The sequence below is a fragment of the Microtus ochrogaster genome, chromosome 24, assembly GCF_000317375.1.
Source record: "Microtus ochrogaster isolate Prairie Vole_2 chromosome 24, MicOch1.0, whole genome shotgun sequence".
NCBI classification, from domain to species: domain Eukaryota; kingdom Metazoa; phylum Chordata; class Mammalia; order Rodentia; family Cricetidae; genus Microtus; species Microtus ochrogaster.
In genome coordinates, this window is record NC_022024.1 from 3,132,318 (window position 1) to 3,139,339 (window position 7,022).

Sequence of the window (7,022 nt, forward strand, 5' to 3'; positions counted from 1 at the left end):
GGGGATTCTGACTAAGGTTGTTCTTGTTGCCATGTAAGACTTGTTGGCCAAGTTGTGGTGAAATTTAGCAATGTGGTGAGAACAAGAAATTCTGAAGTCAGGGCTAAGTAGTGTCCCGGTGAAGCCAGAGGCTACTTTCCGAGCTGACAGTGTGCGGAAGATGGCAGACACTTCTTAAAATGCACCTCAGAAGAGACAAGGGGAGTCCCAAGTAAATGTCAGCCTTCTTGCTGACAGACAGGGGAGCGGGGCTTGGGGGATTGGGGGACTTCTTTTCCCAGCCAGGGTAAATTTCCTCCATTGTGATAAGTGACCTCTTCTATTTCCTTGCAAACTAGATTATAACCCTCTAAAATGAAACACCTCGCCTCTAATACCTTCACGAAGTGGGGTGGACAGCTGTTGTGTTTGCCTGTCCGGGACGTGTTCCCCTTTATTCTGATAGCAGTCCCATGATGGGGTACAGCTCACTCCACGCTGGTGTCTAGGGCAGGCTCAGGACTCAAGCTGTGTCGCCCCAGAAAATGACCACCACCACCCCCCAACAAACTGTTGATAAAATGAAAATCATCCATATGCCTTGATTCTAACCTCAGTGACCTGAAAAGAATCCAGGCTGACCCCAGGCTCTCATAGCTGCTCACACGCCTGCACTGAGACCTGGTTCTTACACCATTTCTATTCTGGGAGGCAGTCTTTGATTTTTTTTCTCTTTCCTTCTGAGATCCTCCAATACACGTTTCTTGTGTATTCAGTCATATACCCACAGAGCCAGTGGAAGGAGCATTGGAGCTGAGCTGGCAGGAGAGGAGACTCTGTGACCATACTTAGTCATTATGTCATCTGTTGAGGATGTTTCCCCAAAGCATCTGTGCTAAAAAGGCATTATTGGCAAGTGGCAGAACCTTTAGGACGTTAGACCCAGGGAGAGGTCACTGGGGATATGTCTCTGCAGCGGACAGTGAGGGAGACCCATGTCCTTCCCACCACGACACGAACGGGCACCCTCTACCGTATGCCCATACCGTGATAGTCTGTGCTGCCATTGGCCCAAAGCAGTGAGACTGAGCAACTATGAACCAAACCTCTAAGTCTATGAACCCAAATACATTTGTCTTCCCACAAGTGGATTTATTTCAAGTATTTATTGCGGTGGTGGAGATTTGACAAAAACAAGTGTGTAAGACAGGAAAGCCTGATTCTGTCGGTTTCCGTCTTTTGTTAATGTTCATTTCACCGTGACACCACAAATACCCAGAGTCATGGCACCCCCTTCACCCCTACCCCAGCCATCATTTCTTTATTGAATATATTGTGGACACCTGTTGTATGGCGGAGTGCAGCTGAAATGGCAAGGCTTCTGTTTTAGTGGGGCTTCCATTCCAAAAGGAAAGAGAGATGTCACTTAAGCAAACAAGTAGGATTGTCAAAGCAGCTGGACACAACAGTAAGAAACGGGGGGGGGGGTGACACAGTAGAGATAGCTCAGTGGTTAGGGAAGACCTGTCTGAAAAGAAGACATTTGAGTTAAGACATGGATCATTCAGGAAACCAACCATGTGAAACTATGGGGAAGGAATGTTATCTAGGCAAACAGAACAGCAAGGGAAAAATCTCTGACTTGGGGACAAGCAGGATGTAACACAACACACGTGTGTGTGTGTGTGAGAGAGAGAGAGATACAAGAGGCCAAGAAGCATATACAGGGGCCAAGACATGCTGGGGCTTCTAGACTTCACTAAGCTAAGAAGTTTGGATTCATCTTCATTACTGGGCAAGGGCTGGGAAGAGAATGCCACTATGTAATTTGTTTTATTAAGAAAATCGATCAAAGCATGGGCAATTGATTACGGAACAAAGAAACAAGATGGCAACCATATCAGTCATTCTTTCGGGAGATAATGAGACTCGGGTGAACATGGTGACAGACAGAGGTGAGGGGACACAAGGTGTGTTTGACCGTGCAGCTACGGGTGCTGGAAAAGGATGCATGGGTCTCTGTCACACCCTAACAAGAGGAAAACTCAGGAGGCAGGATAGGAAAGGAAGACATCAAAGGTCTTTTTTAGACATGCCAGGGAGAAAAATGTCCTTCGGACACCTCCATAGAGCAGTCTGGAGTCCAGAGGAATCTGGCCCAAGTGTGTTCATCATTTTCTCCTCCTCCCATTCCTCTCAAGCCTACAGTTCTCTCTGCCCTCCAGCTCCGCCTATCCTTTCTCTGCTTAGCTATTGGCCATTCAGCTCTTTATTAAACCAATCAGGTATCCTAGGCAGGCAAGGTGAAACAAATGTAACACATCTTTGCCTCGTTAAAATAATATCCCACAAAGTTCATGTATTGATTGTAAACTTGGTCCTTGGTGTGGCCACGGAGGTTGCGTTAGTCTTTTTCCCCATTGCTGTAATAAAATACCATAACCAAAAGCAACTTAGGGAAGGAAAGTTTGTTTTGTTTTGGCTGACAGTGCCAGAGGGGTAAAGTCCAGCATGGGAAGCAAGGTGAGAAAAGGAAGCCAGGTAAGTCTCTAAAACCCAAAGGCCACCCCACTTATGAACTTCCTGCAGCAGAGGCTCCACTTCCTAGAGGCTTGCCAATCTCCCAAATAGCACTACCAGTGGGAGACCAAGTGTTTAAAGACCTGAACCTATGGAGGTGCATGACTCAATTGAAGCCACCACAGATGGGTGGACCATAAAGAGGTGGGCCCTAGTGTCCTAAAGGGACTATTCTCAGAAAGAGATAGACGACACCAGGAGGAAGAACAAGTTATTTTAAGCGTGGAGAGTACTTGAAGTCACTGTCTCTGGCTTCCTGCGTTGAAATGGGGTGGCTCCCTAAAGATGTTCTGTTCTCTGCTCCAGGACTCTGTTATGTGCCTTGGACATTGAGCCCCTGGAACTACAAGCTAAAAACCTTCTTTACCTATAAAGTTAACCTGCCTCTGGTGTCTTAGCATAGCAATTAAAAATGGGTTGACACAGATGGTATTTGTGATCGTGGGAATACATGAACTATTCAAAGGAAAATTTGAATAAGTGACGAGAAAGGGGTTATATATGAAGCCTATGTGCATCTGACTATTAAAAAGTTTAACTATCATTGATAACTTAATTAACAAATCATAAACTTTCACAATGCTGAAGCTCTTCAGTCAGATCGCTAATGAGTTTACCATCTGATATGTTATTAATATAGTATTTGTAATAATTCTTCGAGAATGTTCTATGTGCATATAATGTATTCAGATCATCTACATGCTCCACTCTTGTCCTTTTCTCTTCCCAGATACTTTCACCCCTCAAATTTATGTCATTTTTTTATTGAAAAAATTTGTAGAATACATTTTCATCATAATTCCTCCTATCCTCCACACCTTCCTTCCCACTCAACTTTGTGCACTCTCTGTCTCTCTCTCTGTGTCTGTCTCTCTGTCTCTGTCTCTCTGTCTGTCTCTCTCCCTGTCTCTCTCTCTCTGTCTCTCTCTCTCTCACACTCGCTTGCTTTCGCGCGCTCTCTCTCTCTCAACAGGAAACAAAACAAGACACACCACAAAAATGGAAATCAAAATAAACAACCAAAAGACCAGTAAGAAAAGAATACTGCAGCAAAGCAAAATGAGACAAAAAGTCTACAAAAATACCATTGAGGTCATTCTGTGTTGGCCAACTACTCCTGGGCATGAGGCCTGCCCTCAAGTATGAATAATATACCCAGAGAGATTCCACTGGAGAAAACCAATTTTTCCTTTGCCAGGAGTTATCAATGGAGACAGCTTGTTGATCAAGGGCAGGAGCCTGTGTCCACTCGCTACTCACAGTTCCGGAACCCCTCTGGCTTGAACCTGTGCCGTCTTCTGCGTGCGGTCGGTCTCTGTGACTTCTCAGCACTCTCACTCCGGTTCTGTCTGGAGGACAGTTTCTCTGGCGTCATCCACCCCCTCTGGCTCTTACACTCTTCCCCCTCCACTTACACTCTTCCCCCTCCACTTCTATAGTTTCCCGAGCCTTCAGGGCAGGGATTTGAAGACATCCCATGTAGGACTGAGTGCTTCCAAGTCTGTCACTCTGCACTGTTCAGTTGCGGGTCTCTGTGTTAATTCCCATCCATTTCAAGAAGCCCTAGGTTGTCATGAAAAACCCTAAGTTATTAAAACATTTAAAATGCCATATTCTATAATCTTTGAAAAATATGAAGAATGCCTAACTAAAATATATCTATGTACATCTAGAAAATCTTAACTAACATGACTACAAGCTTGACTATTATTGATTATCCATTAACAACCTATATACATTACATTTTTAAGTGAACTACACAATCACAATACCTTAATAAAGATCAGAAATACATATACATATAACAAAATTGACCTTAAATCTCTATCAATAAAGCAAAATCTACACTAATGCAAATTATTCATACCTATATCATATGAACATGGGAACTGAGAGGGGCCTGATGTACAGGTATAACGGGATGTCATTAGAGTTATTAGGACTCATTTGATGGCTCGCTCTCTAGCACAACAATGGCTGTATGGATCTAGTCTCAGGTCCTTGACCACTTTGTGGGAAACAAGTTTCGGGTTGACATCTATGATCTCTTAGAGTTGGGAGAACATCAGTCCAGCCCCTCTGGCTTCCAGAATCTGCACTGAGAAGTCGGGTGTTGCTCTAGGCTTGTCTTTTCATGCTCTCTGGTCTTTCCCCCTTGAAACTTTTAATATCCTTTATTTGCTGTACACTTAGTGATTTTTACTATTATAGGTTGTGGGGAATTTCTTTTCTGGTCCTGTATTTTTGGTATTCTGTATGCTTCTTGTACCTTGACTGGAACTGCCTTCTTTAGATTGGAGAAATTTTTCTTATACAGTTTTGTTAAAAACTTTTCTGTGCCTTTGACCTGGATTTCTTTTTATTTTTTCCTTATTATTCATCAGCTTGGTCTTTTCATGGTGTCCCCGGTTTTCTGGATGTTTTGTTTCTGGATTTTTAAAATTTAACATTTTCTTTGACTGGGTATGTTTTCTTCTACCTTGTCTTCAGCACCTGAGATTTTCTGTTCTGTGTCCTGTACTCTGTTGGTGAGGTTTACCTGTGCGGTTTTAATTTGACATCCTCAACTTTTCATTTCCAGTTTTATTTTAGTTTTTATTTATTTGTGTATGCGTGTGCACGTATGGTATTCTACTTCTTGGTTAAATTCTACCCTCATGCCTTGAATTGTTTTTATTATTTCATTCAATCGTTTATGTTTTCACTGAATTTATCCTTATCCTCCTTAAGGTCCTTGAACATATTCACAATTGCTATTTCAAAGTACTTGTCTTGTGCTTAAACTATATTGCATTTCTTAGGGCTTACTCCAACAGGGTCACTGGCTTCTGGAGAAGGTATATTGACTTGGTTACTCATGTTTATGTTTTTACCCTGGGATCTAGGAATTAAGTTGGTGTTGATATTTGTCTTGTCTTTAGTTAGTGAGTGTTCTGGGTTTTTCTTTTTGTTGTTGTTGTTGTTAGGTGCTGTGGCCCTCTCTGGAGGCAAGGCAAGGGTGGTGGCTGTGGGCTCCCCGACAGAGTAGAGGACGTCTGCAGGCCAGTGAGTGACAGAAAGAAATGGAGACTGGTGAAGAAGAAAGGCGGGGGTGGGTCATAAGAAGGAGCTCGGGGGGCTGGGGGCTGTCCCAAGACGTAGATTCCTCAGGGAGTGGAGGTGGGCAAGAGGAGGGTCTCCTGTAAGCAGGCTACTATAGGACTCAGAGGGAGTCTGGAGAGATCACAGTGAAGGACAGGAAGGCTAGTGACAGTCCCCTACCTGAGGCCCAGCCCGGTGTGGCCTTCGAGAGTGAGTCCCTGGTAGAGAATGTTTTTGAAGGTCAGTGGCTGACCCAAAGAATAGAACCAAACAGGAGGGGAAGGCTGTGAGGGCTGGGCAGGAAAAAGCTAAGCTGCACTGAGACCATTTTGTGCTGCCTGCTGCCGTAAACTCACAGATGTGGTGTCAGCCACCAGAGCCTGGGGCGTGGTGAACCTACTAGGGGAGACTCTTTTTTTTTTTTTTTTTCCGAGACAGGGTTTCTCTGTAGCTTTGGAGCCTATCCTGGAACTAGCTCTGTAGACTAGGCTGGTCTCGAACTCACAGAGATCCGCCTGCCTCTGCCTCCCGAGTGCTGGGATTAAAGGCATGCGCCACCACTGCCCAGCTTTAGGGGAGACTCTTAAAGAACACTGACTCTGTCTCCCAGAAGCTACCAACTGTCAAGAGCTCATCAGCTAGAGGGGTTACTCACGAGCTCCTCTCTGTTTGGGAATGTTGACTGCTTATTACAGTGTTGCCTCCACAAAGGCAGCCATCTTTCTTCTTGTTCACTGGCATAGCCCACACACGTAGAAACAAGAACTATCCCACTAATGAAGGGATGAGCTAATGTCACAAAGGAGATGGTTTCTTCTTTATTCTCTGCATTTACTGACGATCTAGACACTATAATCTTTATGGGAAAAAACCAAGAAAACGAAATCTTTCTTTAAAGCTCTATTTTTAACAAGTCTTTGCCTTATTCTTGGTTGAAGATCTGTGTTGTACAGTAATATACAACATATATAATATAGAGAAAGCAGTGTTTCCCTTCCATTTTAAGTCCGCACAGAAGTAGATTTGAAAGCCGTCTCGGTTCTTTGTTGTCCAACACCAAATGGTCAGCCCCACGATCAAACACACCCTAGAACACGAAACAGACTCAGTACAGTGTAGTCATACAGATGTGTGTGTGTGTGTGATGTGTATTGTTACGTGTAGAGGTATATAACAACATAGCATGTATGTTTAAAAGTAATAATCAGAAGAAAAAGAGGCCATCAGTTTGAGAGAGAGTGGATGAGGGAACAGTATGAGAGTGATGTCTTTATGTTTTAATTAAAATAAAAAACAAAGTTTATGGGAAAAAAAGAAAAGCTTTTGGAAGACTGGATATGGAACACAGAGTTCTTGCCTGACATGTGTGAAACCGTGGGTTT